This window comes from Pseudopipra pipra, unplaced genomic scaffold (assembly GCF_036250125.1).
Source record: "Pseudopipra pipra isolate bDixPip1 unplaced genomic scaffold, bDixPip1.hap1 HAP1_SCAFFOLD_229, whole genome shotgun sequence".
Lineage (NCBI taxonomy): Eukaryota > Metazoa > Chordata > Aves > Passeriformes > Pipridae > Pseudopipra > Pseudopipra pipra.
The window spans coordinates 1-12322 of record NW_026990708.1 but is presented as its reverse complement, the minus strand read 5'-3'; the positions used below and the strand labels follow the sequence as shown (position 1 = coordinate 12322).

The 12322-nt window shown below is 56.1% G+C and overlaps 1 long non-coding RNA gene across 5 annotated transcripts in view; it reads left to right on the top strand.

Moving 5' to 3' along the window:
* The window catches only part of LOC135408201 (uncharacterized), a 28802-nt gene extending 22256 nt beyond the window's left edge, over window positions 1-6546 (top strand). For 2 of the 5 annotated variants that reach the window (XR_010427343.1, XR_010427341.1), the window contains exon 7: window positions 696-1277. This is a non-coding gene — a long non-coding RNA (uncharacterized LOC135408201). Of the gene's footprint in view, window positions 1-695; window positions 1278-3473; window positions 4281-4550; window positions 4643-5704; window positions 5807-6072 lie in introns of those variants that run through there. The other 3 variants (XR_010427340.1, XR_010427342.1, XR_010427345.1) reach the window with 3 other exon arrangements.
* Window positions 6547-12322: the final 5776 nt, after the last annotated feature.

Here is a 12322-nt window from a genome sequence, read left to right as displayed (position 1 = left end):
CAGTCCCCAGCATTTGGTTTGCACATGTCCTGGTCAGACACAGGTCCAACTTCCTCAGTCCTTAACACAAGAGAGGGAGAATGAAGGACTGGCAGTGTTAAGGTGATTGGTGTGACAGGGGTTAAACTGGGAAAACATTGGGTGATTCCTCATTGCTCTATTTGCCAAACTCACCCAAACCTGTGCTAGGAGAAGATTGGAAAAGTTGAGGCAAAAATGAAATTGAAGATGGGAATATTGACATATTTAGTTTCCGCAATTACAGTTTCAAAGCAGCAGCTCTTGTTGTGCAGGGAATAACTCCTCTCAGCAGCAAGGTCCCCACTGAAGTGGCAGCTACAGTTGTTCCTGTGGTGTGGACCAGTGGAACTGCAGGAGAGTGGAAGAGGGCAGAACCTGTAGGTATTACCCCCAATGTGGGATCTCTCCTGGTAAGGCCAAGCCAGTATCCTTTAAAATCAGAATGGCAGCTTGGATTGGTTGCAGGAACAGCTGAATTTGCTCCTCCTGGTTTGCTTGTAGAAGGTGAATGCCAGAACCTGCCAAGAAACCAATGGCCAAGGGGATTGATTAGTGCAGGACCTGAGAGAACCCCCTGAAATGACAACCTGGAGTAGTTTGCAGGATTAGATTGAAAGGTGGCCTTTGCTGCATCTGCTTGAGCAAGGAAAGCCAAGAAACCTTTGCTTTTGCAGGAGAAAATGTGGAAAGCAGGAAGGAAGAAGAGAAGCCCCGTGACTCCTCCCTGAGCCCCAGCCAGCCCCTGAACTGCCTTCCTGGGAATGGTGGGACGGGCTGGACTCTGGATTGCTCCCTCTGGATGTGTGGTAAGACTGTTATGGCAACTTTTCCAACAGCCTGTAAGAATTTTCTGCCTTGGCTAGATGGTGCAAGGGCAGCCTTTAAGCAGCTGAAGCCTTCCCTGAGGAGAGCTCTGGGTCTGCCAGATGTGTCAGAACTGTTGGAAGCATCTTTGGTGGGGAGGGCAAAGAAAGGCCAAGGTGTGCAGTGACCCCCTGAGAAGGGACTTTGAGTTCATGGCATCCCTGCAAGTGAACTTTGTGGGCTGTTCCCCCTGTAGGGCAGGTGATAGTCCCAGCTACAGGGATGGGAAAAATGGTTAAAAGAGAGCCCCAAAAGCTGGAAATCCTCCTGGAGGCTCTTGGCAAAGAGAGTTTGCTGAGTTCCCCCTGACAGAAGGACAGTGACAGCTTTTGAGTGCTGGTAGATCCTTTGAATAGACAGCCCTGAGTGTGTCCTTGTTGCCCCAGTAGGCCTTGTCCAGCTCCCCATATCCCATCATATATATATATATTAAAGTTTCAAATGCTGTTCCTAATCCTTTGTTGGCTTGAGGCTCTCCCCTCAGGAACTGCAGGAACTCCTGGTGCCGCCTGGGCCGATGGATTGGACGCCCCAGCCCCTCCGTTCCTGCCCAGCCACTGGGGCCGTGTCGAGTGGTGGCACTGCCAGCCCTGCAGGGGAAGTGGGAAGGGCCTTTGCAGGTCTGGTGGATCACATTTATAGCACTTGTTGCGGAAAAAGGACCTTGGGTCTGTTATTCTTGAGTTCAGAAAGCTGCTTTTGATTGGTGAGCAGAACAAAGTGGATCCTTCAGAGTTCCCAATCCGTGTCTCAGCCTGTGTTAGGATTCAGGGCTGTCAGTTGTTGTCACTGAGGAGTCAAACTGTGCTTTAAATAAGGAGACACTGGACTGATGGCCATGTGTCAGGAAAAAATGTGGATTGATATCTGAGTGTTGAGATGTAACAAGGACTAATCCTTTTTGCAGTGGGATGTAGCCTGGAAAGTGCACAGAGCTGAGCCGAGGGATTTAAAGGGACCAAGGAAGGGAGGTGAAGAAAGAAGGAACTGAGGCAGTAGCCAAGCAGCACCAAGTTGCTGTGTAAGCAGGTGAGTTGTGTTGAGGTTCCTCAGGCAGGCCCTGAGGACTTGGAGGGCTCCAGACAGATAAGACCTGGGAAGGCCCTTGGAAACCTTCTAAGGGTAGGTGTGTGTGGTGATAAATTTTGGGAAAGGTCGTGAATGTGGAACAGGAATGCAGGGAGGGAAAATGAACCCTCCTGTAATGCTGACCCCTCCCATCAGCTGCAGTGGAGACCCCTCCGTGTGCCCTTTGGGAGCTGATTGCCAGGACACCCGTGGGGCTGGGATCATGGCAGGGTGTTGTAAGCAAGGAATGCCTGGCTTCTAAAAGTCACCAGCTGAGTCTTAGAGGCTTCTTTGCAGAGCTGATTTCAGGCAGCAGAATTGGCCCCCAGGAGGGACTCTGTGCCTGCTCTCCCGTGGCTCCAAGGGATCTCTGGCCCTTCACGCCGGCACCGAGATTTTCTCGGGAAGGGCCTCAGATCCCCGGACCAGTCTGGGACACAGGCAAGATCCCCCTGCAGTTTAGGACCAAATTGGGCCCCCTGGAGGGACAGTGCTGTTGGTGCCCCCGGGTTGGGGCACCCCGAGGACTCCAGCGCGCACCGAAAGGATTATTCGGGGAGATCCTCGGGGTGCCCGGCCCTGGGGAGCTCAAAGCAAGGTCCCTGCCATGGATTCAGGCATTGCTGAGAGTATCCCAGGGGTCCCTGTCCCTGCTAGACATGGAGCTCTCTAATGGGCTGGAATTGGGTGATAAAAGTGTTGCTCCAAGTGCCAAAGCAGTGTGGGATTGGGATTAAGAAATGAGCAGTGAGGGTCCAATTGGCTGTTTTCTCTGGAATGTGACTGTGAGAGCTGCAGGAGTGCCAGGTGTGTGTTCCAGTCCCCAGCATTTGGTTTGCACATGTCCTGGTCAGACACAGGTCCAACTTGCTCAGTCCTTAATAAAATAGAGGGAGAATGAAGGACTGGCAGTGTTAAGGTGATTGGTGTGACAGGGGTTAAACTGGGAAAACATTGGGGAATTCCTCAGTTTCTCTATTTGCCAAACTCACCCAAACCTGTGCTAGAAAGAAATGGACTGGAAAAGTTGAGGCAGAAATGAAATTGAAAAATGGGAATATTGACACTGTAATTGCTGAAACTAAATGTGTCCAAGCAGCAGCTCTTGTTGTGCAGGGAATAACTCCTGTCAGCAGCAAGGCCCCCACTGAAGTGGCAGCTGCAGTTGTTCCTGTGGTGTGGGCCAGTGGAACTGCAGGAGAGTGGAAGAGGGCAGAACCTGTAGGTATTACCCCCAATGTGGGATCTCTGCTGGTAAGGCCAAGCCAGAATCCTTTAAAATCAGAATGGCAGCTTGGATTGGTTGCAGGAACAGCTGAATTTGCTCCTCCTGGTTTGCTTGTAGAAGGTGAATGCAAGAACCTGCCAAGGAAACCAATGGCCAAGGTGATTGATTAGTGCAGGACCTGAGAGAACCCCCTGAAATGACAACCTGGAGCAGTTTGCAGGATTAGATTGCAAAGATGGCCTTTGCTGCATCTCCTTGATCAAGGAAAGCCAAGAAACCTTTGCTTTTGCAGGAGAAAATGGGGAAAGTGGGAAGGAAGAAAAGAAGCCCCGTGACTCCTCGCTGAGCCCCAGCCAGCCCCTGAACTGCCTTCCTGGGAATGGTGGGACGGGCTGGACTCTGGATTGCTCCCTCTGGATGTGTGGTAAGACTGTTATGGCAACTTTTTGAGTAGATGGTGCAAGGGCAGCGTTTAAGCAGCTGAAGCATTCCCTGAGGAGAGCTCTGGGTGTGCCAGATGTGTCAGAACTGTTGGCAGCATCTTTGGTGGGGAGGGCAAAGAAAGGCCAAGGTGTGCAGTGACCCCCCTGAGAAGGGACTTTGAGTTAATGGCATCCCTGCAAGTGAACTTTGTGGGCTGTTCCCTCTGCAGGGCAGGTGATGGTCCCAGCTAGAGTGATGGAAAAAATGGTTAAAAGGGAGCCCCAAAAGCTGGAAATCCTCCTGGAAGCTCTTGGCAAAGAGAGTTTGTTGAGTTCCCCCTGACAGAAGGACAGTGACAGCTTTTGAGTGCTGGTAGATCCTTTGAATAGACAGCCTTGAGTGTGTCCTTGTGGCCCCAGTAGGCCTTGTCCAACTCCCCATATTCCAGGAGATATACCTATTAAAGTTTCAAATGCTGTTCCTAATCCTTTGTTGGCTTGAGGCTCTCCCCTCAGGAACTGCAGGAACTCCTGGTGCCGCCTGGGCCGATGGATTGGACGCCCCAGCCCCTCCGTTCCTGCCCAGCCCCTGGGGCCGTGTCCAGTGGTGGCACTGCCAGCCCTGCAGGGGAAGTGGGAAGGGCCTTTGCAGGTCTTGTGGGTCACATTTATAGCAGGTAAAGTTGCAAAAAAGGGACCTGGGGTCTGTTATTCTTGAGTTCAGAAAGCTCCTTTTGATTGGTGAGCAGCACAAAGTGGATCCTTCAGAGTTCCCATCCGTGTTTGTGTCTCAGCCTGTGTTAGGATTCAGGGCTGTCAGTTGTTGTCACTGAGGAGTCAAACTATGCTTTAAATAAAGAGACACTGGCCTGATGGCCAAGTGTCAAGAAAAACTGTGGAATGCTGTCTGAGTGTTGAGATGTAACAAGGGCTAATCCTTTTTGCAGTGGGATGGAGCCTGGAAAGTGCACACAGCTGAGCCAAGGAACTTAAAGGGACTGAGCAAGCAAAGTCAAGAAGGAAGGAAGAAGGGAACTGAGGCAGCTGCCAAGCAACACAAAGTTGCTCTAAAACAGGTGAGTTGTCTTTAAGTTGCTAAGGTGGTCACTTAGAACTTTGGGGGCTGCAGGCACAGGTGACCACCAGAGACCCCCAATGGAGCCCCTCAGATTCCTTATGAAGGTTTGTGTTTATGGTAACAGGTGTTGGGAATGTCCTGAATGCAGAACAGGAATGCAGGGAAGGAGAATGAACCCTCCTGTAATGCTGACCTCTCCCATCAGCTGCAGTGGAGACCCCTCCGTGTGCCCTTTGGGAGCTGATTGCCAGGACCCCCGTGGGGCTGGGATCATGGCAGGGTGTTGTAAGCAGGGAATGCCTGGCTTGGAAAACTCACCAGCTGAGTCCTAGAGGTTTCTTTGAAGAGCTGGTTTCAGGCAGCAGAATTGGCCCCCAGGAGGGACTCTGTGCCTGCTCTCCCGTGGCTCCAAGGGATCTCTGGCCCTTCACGCCGGCACCGAGATTTTCTCGGGAAGGGCCTCAGATCCCCGGACCAGTCTGGGACACAGGCAAGATCCCCCTGCAGTTTAGGACCAACTTGGGCCCCTGGAGGGACAGTGCTGTTGGTGCCCCCCGGGTTGGGGCACCCCGAGGACTCCAGCGCGCACCGAAAGGATTATTCGGGGAGATCCTCGGGGTGCCCGGCCCTGGGGAGCTCAAAGCAAGGTCCCTGCCATGGATTCAGGCATTGCTGAGAGTATCCCAGGGGTCCCTGTCCCTGCTAGACATGGAGCTCTCTAATGGGCTGGAATTGGGTGATAAAAGTGTTGCTCCAAGTGCCAAAGAAGTGTGGGATTGGGATTAAGAAATGAGCAGTGAGGGTCCAATTGGCTGTTTTCTCTGGAATGTGACTGTGAGAGCTGCAGGAGTGCCAGGTGTGTGTTCCAGTCCCCAGCATTTGGTTTGCACATGTCCTGGTCAGACACAGGTCCAACTTCCTCACTCCTTAACACAACAGAAGGAGTGTGGCTCCTTGTTTTCCTGTGTCTTTGGTGAGGTGTTGACTCAGTACCTTTCTTGGGGGCACCTCTTCATCCAAGAGCAACTGCAATTCACCTGTAAGGGCCTGGTTTTCTTTCCTGCTTCTCCCAACGTGTCCAGGAGATGGAATTCCAGTGCTACAGAACAGATGGCTTGTGGTGCTCTCAAAAGGAGCCTTTGTGCCTTCAGGGTAAGTTGTGGTGCCACTGGAGCTGTTGGGAGAAGCAGAGGGTTGGCAGGGAGAGGCCTGGAATGATGTTGCTGTGGCACAGATGTTGCTCCCTGGCAGGTTCCTGGGTTGGATTCCTTGGCTGCCACTTGGCAAGGCCTGGAAGGGCCTCAGTTGTGTAAGGAACCAAACCTGGAATGTGAAAGCAAAGGGGGGGAGGTTCTGGTTTCAGAAAGGATCATTGTCTTCTCTTCCTGCAGGGACACTGAGCTGGTCCAGCTGTGACAAGAAGAGCAAGTGGGTTGTGAAGGTTTGGAGCAGTCTGGAGGGTTCCTCGTGCCCAAAGGATCCTGGAAGTGCAGCTCAGGAGCTGTCAGGAGTAATGATAAGTGCCCCAGTTCTTGTGAATCTCAACTGTGTACAACATTTATGGAGCTAAAATTCCACAGCCTTGAGCTGTTGGGTCCCAAAGAATAGTGGAGGGAGAGGCAGAAACTCCCCCTGCTGCTGGGGCTGAACTGTCTGCAGTGAGGGGGCAGGACTGGGCCCTGATGCCTGAGTGCTCTCCAGCCCCCCAGGCTGGATCCCAACTGTCAGCCCCTGGCTCCATCCCTTGAGAAGATGGTGTTCCTGCAAGCCCAGCTGCTGTGCTGGTGGTCCTGGGGGCACCTCCTGCCCTGGCCTGCTGTGCCTGTGTTTGTGTTGCAGCTCAATAAAGTCCCTTTCAGTGGTGATTGTGTCATTTTGGTGTCAGTTCCTCTCCCCTCTTCCCCTGCCCCCGTGGCTGCATCACTGGCTGCATCACTGGCAGTCAGGGGAGGCAGTCAGTAGTGGACAGGGAGGGAAAGTTTTGTTTGTCAACCCTGAGGTGGTCTGGAGCAGAGAGAATGCACCTCCTGGGGTAAACTGGGGTAATCAGTAGTGGGCAGGTCAGGAGGTTTTGGGGGAAGAATTTGAGGTAATCTTTGTGGCAGAGGATGAATCTTTGGAGGTAAAAATGAGGTAATAAATAGTTTGCAGGCAGGGAAAACTGTGAGGGTAAGTGTGGATGTCACCTAGGGGAGAAAATGAGGCTTTTGAGGTGCAGTGAGGCAGTGAGTGGTGGGCAGGGAGGGAAACTTTCTGTTTGTGAAATCAGAGGTCATGTGGAGGAGAGAGAATGCACCTCCTGGGGTAAAGTGGGGTGAACCTTTTGGACCTGCAGGGAAAATGTGGGGGGTAAAAGCTGTGGGAATGTGCAGGGCAGAGAGTGAATCTTCTGAGGTGAAAATTTCTCTTTGTAAACTTTGAGGTCCCGTGGAGCAGAGAGAATGTACATCCTGAGGTAAACTGGGGTAATCAGTTGTGGACATCTGGGGAAAATTATAGGGGTAAACCTTAAGGTAATGTCCAGAGCAGAGAAGGAATATTTTGGGTTCAAACTTTGGGGGTTCTGAACGAGGTTATCTCCAGGGGAGAGAAAGGACATCATGAGGTCAGCTGAGGGAATCAGTGGTGGCCAGGTGGGGACATTTAGGGCAGAAATCTTTGAGGTAATCTCCAGGGTCCAGAATGAATCCTGAGAGGTGCAGAGGAGGCAATCAGGAGTGGACACCACAGCGGGCCCAGGGAAGGTTCTGGGGGTAAAATGTGTGGCAGTGTCTGGCAGAGAGAATGAACATTTTGGGATAAACTAAGGCAGTCATCAGTGGACAGGGAACACTTGAGAAACTCTCCAGGGTGGAGAATGAATATTTGGAGGTCAAAAGTCAGTGGTGAGCAGGTGGGGAAAGTTTGGAGAGTAAACTGGAGGTGGTCTGTAGGGTAGAGCATGAACATATTTAGGTATACATGAGGTGATCAGATGTGGAGAGGTAGGGAGAATTGTGGGGGTCAAAGTTGAGCAAATCTGCAGGACAGAGGATGAATATTTGGAGGTCCAAAAGAGGTAATCAGGAGTGTGCAGGTAGGGAAGACTCTGGTGGTTAAAAAGGAGATAATCTCTAGGGCAGAGAATGAATCTTTTGTGTTCAAAGAGAGGTAATCAGGAGTGGGCTGGAAGGGGAAACTTTGGTTGTTAAAAAGGAGGTTCATTCTGTCCAGGGCAGGGAATGAACACACTGAGGTAACCTGAGGTAATGAGTGGGGACAGACCCAGAAAACTGTGGGTGTTAAAGTTCAGGGAATGTGCTGGGAAGAGAAGGAACCTGTTGAGGTGAACTGAGGGTCTCTGCAGTGGCCAAGCAGGGAAATGTTGGGCTGAGCCCTGAGTTGCTCCTGTGTGGGGCGGCTGCAGCGAGGCCGAGCCCTGGCCCTGGTTTGCCAGCCATGGGCAGGGGGCTCTGTGCCAGCCGGGGGAGCAGCGGGGCCCCCGTGGCAGAGAGGGCAGGGGGGCTGTGGAGCTGCCCCGGGGGGAGCGGGGGGGCCTTTCCTGGGCCGCCTCCAGCCCCCCTCGATCCCCGGGGCTGCGCTGCCCCCCGAGGCTGTTTGGGGCAGAGAGTGCTGCCAGCTGCGTGTGCCTGTGCCCAGCCTGGCACTGCCCACAGGGACACACTGGGCACTGACCAGGAGAGGGAACAAAACCACTGCCTGCCAGAGGGTTTGTCCTGGGCCAGTCAGGCCTGGGGCAGGAATTGGACTGGGCAACTCCATCAGCTGCTCTTCCCCCACAAAGCCCCATCCCCTGGGCATTAATGACGTGCCCTGTGCCCAGCGCTCACTGTTCACCCAACTGAAACCAGAGCAAGGCTTGCTTTGCTTGGAACAACTTAAAATAACTTGAAAACAAAATAAATCACTTTTGTCTTCTTTTTTTTTCTTTTAGATGCTGGAATTGCCTCTCTGGGTGTGTGCTGAGCTCTGGCTGCAGGGGACTGTCAGGCCTTGGTGGCTGTGAGTTCCTGTCCTTTTCCCTGGGAAACTGGAAACAGTTATTCCTTGGATTGCAGAAATGTTTTCTGAAACCTGTCCCCTTCTTTGTGCCTTTTGCTGACAGATCTTCTCTTTCTGCCTTTGAATTTCCAGCCTCCTTGCAGCTCCCAGCTGGGGAAACCTGAGATAACTTAGGAGGGACAGAGGTGACATTTTTATCTGCAACCTTGGGGTAATTTCTAGGGGATACAGCAACTGTTTGTGTAGGAAAGTGTGTTTAACCACATTGTCCCCAGTTGTGTTTGCACCAGCTGGGGCCAGAGGTGCCAGGCAATCCAAAGCAAACCCTGCTCAGCCTCCAAATCCCAGGGGAAGTTCTCCAAGCTGCTCCTTGGGGGACTAAAGATACATTAAAATGGAACCAAGAGCACTGATAAGTTTCCTGGGTATCCCAGTATTGCTATCCCAGAATTTGTAACAAGTTTTTAAGCTTTTTATGACAAATATTACTTTCTTCCTCTGATTGAGTCCCTCAGTAGGATTTGGGGTTTCCTTGGATTTTGAATCCCTCCCAGTGACCCTGACACTGTTCAGGAGCTGGCAGGACAAACAGAGTCAGCGGCTTTGGCCGACAGGGCAGCACAAAGATTGTTCTCTGCAGGGGACCCAGGTTTGGGTTCCAGTCTGAGCTTTGCAGGTTTGGATGACCTCTACCTACAGCCCGCAATTCCATGGGGAATTCCTGCTGGAACAGCCTCCCAGTGCCTCCTGGAGCTCAGATATTCCCCTGCAGAGCTTTAATGCCAGGTTTGCCAGGAAGCAGCCACGGTTCCAGGTTTGCTGAGTGGGATCGGGACAAGGACAGGTTGATTTTCCACAGACTTTGCTGTTTATAACCCTCCTCCCCCAGCCCCGCTGGTGTTCCTGGGGGGACTTGAGCGAGTTCCCTGGAATTGGGCCGGTTTTCCGCCCCGGGCCGGGCTCCAGGGGATGTGTTGGCCCAGGAGAAGGCGGGGGCCGGACGCGCTCCCGGCCCGGGGCGAGGCAGCCCCTGAGCACGGGCGAGGACGTCTGTCCGGCCGGGAAGCCGCTGTCCCTTGGGAGCCTCGGGAGCGGCCCCGGGGAGTTCTTTTCCCCGAGGAAAGGGATGCACAGCCCTGCCTTCAGGGCACCTCGGCTCTGCCCCACCTGTTCCAGCTGTCCACGGGTTCTGCAGGTGCGGTTGGGTCCCCGAAAAACTGCGAATTGCCTCCAAGCCCAACTTTCTCCGAGCACCCCCTTTTCTTTTCAGGCATCTCCGAGGGCTCTGGCTCGGGATTTAGTGCCGCCGAGGGCACATGGCCCCGGCTTTAAGGCTGCTGCTGGCTGCTGGCCTCCGGCTGGAAGGGCAGGGATTTGGGGCGGGCGGGACACACGTGGGGGGCGCGGGGCAGCTCTGGGAGGTGGGCCCTGGGAATGGCTGCAGCGCTGCTCTGCAGCCCCGCCGTGCCGACACTGCCGAGTGCCGGCTGGATCCTTTGGGGCCTTCTGGGCTGTCGCTGGGGCGTGTCCAGGGTGAGGCATCTCAGGGGGCCCGTCCAGAGCAGCCCCAGGCTGAGGAGCCGCGGGCAGCCCTTTCCCCGTGCCCACCCCACGGGGGCTGTAGGGCACAGCTCCAGGGCACAGCTCCTCCATCCCCCGGCAATAGGAAGCCCAGGCAGGGCTGGGTCGCTCTCTGTCTGTCTGTCTGTCATTCCGGCCTCCTCCCGGCCCGCGTTCCCTGCCCAGCTGGGACTGCCCAGGGAGCCCCGAGAACGTTCCTGGCGGGAAGCAGGAGCTGCCGAGCGCTTCGTCCAGTGCCAGACCCGAAAAGCGGCCCCGACTTGAGCCCCCCCCGGCATTTTGGGATCCGAAGGCTCACCTGGAGGAGACGCCCCCCCGCAGGCGGGACCAGGCGGCGACACTCGACCGACGCCTTTGCCTCGGAGCGAGGGATTCCTCCGGACTCGTTTGGCTCCTTTATCCCTGGAAATGAGCTCGGTTGTCACACGAGCACCTTTTCAACCGTTGGGTGAATCCCGGACGGGGCCGAAAAACCTCCCTGAGCACGGCAGTGATGAATTGGTGCCCGTCCCCAGCCGGGCACAGCCCAGCCGGCCGCGCTCCCTCCGGCCCGTGGCTGGGAAGGGCTCCTGCAGAGATTGAATAAAAGCGCATTTCCTGACTGTATTTCCCTGCGGTCTTGCCCCTCTGTTGACTCGCACAGCACTGTCGGGTTGGAGCATTTCTTGGTTTCCTCCCCTGTAGCCGTTTCCCTCCCAGGCAGGACCTTCCCCGTCTGCAAATAAAGAGGAAACGTTTCAACGGGATTTTTAAAAAGCTGAGGGTTTTCCCCGGGAGGGTGCGAGTTGCCGAGAAAGCGGGGGAGGGAAAGGAGAGCCTCAGGTCTCACCTGGCAGGTGTCAGCTGAGCTGCCCCTTCGGGATGGCGGGGCAAAGAACTGCTGTGGGCAATTGCCGAAGTTCCGCAGGCAGAGCTGGGAGCAGCCTGTGCCCGAGCCGCGGCACGGTCAGTGCCGGCTCCTGGGGCCGCCTGTGGACAGACACAGGGACACGGGGACAGACGGGCAGCTCTGCTCGGGGTCCCGGAGCACGGGAGGAACGAGGGAACGGCTGCCCCCCTTCTTCCCTGCCCCGGCAGGGCCCCGGCTCCCCGCGGCCGGAGCGGGCCCGTGGCCGGAGCCCCGGCGGGCCCAGAGCCCTCGTTCCCGGGGGTCCCTGCGGGCGGGAACCTCCTGGGGCCGCGGGGAAGGGGGAGGCGGGCGATGTTCTCCCCGGGAGGGGTGCGGTGGCCTCGGGGGTGCCCGAGAGGGAGGAGCTCCGATCCCGCGGGAGGTACGGGCGGCACCCCTCCTCGGGGGTCCCGGGGCCGGCCCGGAGTGTCCCCGTGCCCCGGCCGGTCCCAGCCCCGGCTCCGCGTCTGCACGACGAAAGCGCCGCCGTTCTCCCCCGACCGGGCCCCGGCAGAGCCCCGGCCCGAGCGGCCCCGCCGCGATCGGCCCCAGCGCCCGGCCCGGAGCGGCTCTTCTCGCCCGCGTTGCCGGGGCACAGGCGGCGAGGCCGGACTGGGATGAGCCCGGCACCGATCCTGGTCCCCGTCCGGATGCCGAGCCCCATCCCAGCCCCAAGCCAACCTTGCTCCTCCGGTCGCGGTCCCGGTCCTGGCCCCGATCCTTGTCCCGATCCTCCTGCCGAGCTCCATCGCCACCCTCGGTCCTCCGACGCGCCGATCGCTCCCGCAGCATCCCGGGACGAGCTTCTTCCACAAACGCGGGGCGAGCGCGGCTCTGCCGGCTTTAAACGGCGCGGCCGGGGCGGGGCCGGGGCGGGGCCGGGGCGGAGCGGGGCCCGCACAGGTGTGCGAGGCGGGGCCCGTCCAGGTGCGCGGGGCGGGGACGGGCAGGGGGCGGGTCGGGGCGGGGGTATTTAAGCGCCGCAACTCGGCCCCGCTGCCATTTGCTCGGGCAGTGCGCGGGGAGGCAGCAACGCCGCGGGAGCCTCTCGCTGCCGCGGCTCTTTTTCTTTGCTTTTGTTTTTACGTTTCTTTTCCTTTGTTCCCGTTCCTTCTTCCCTTTTCTTTTACTTTGTTCCCGTTCCTTCGTCCCCTCCCTTCCTCCCCCCA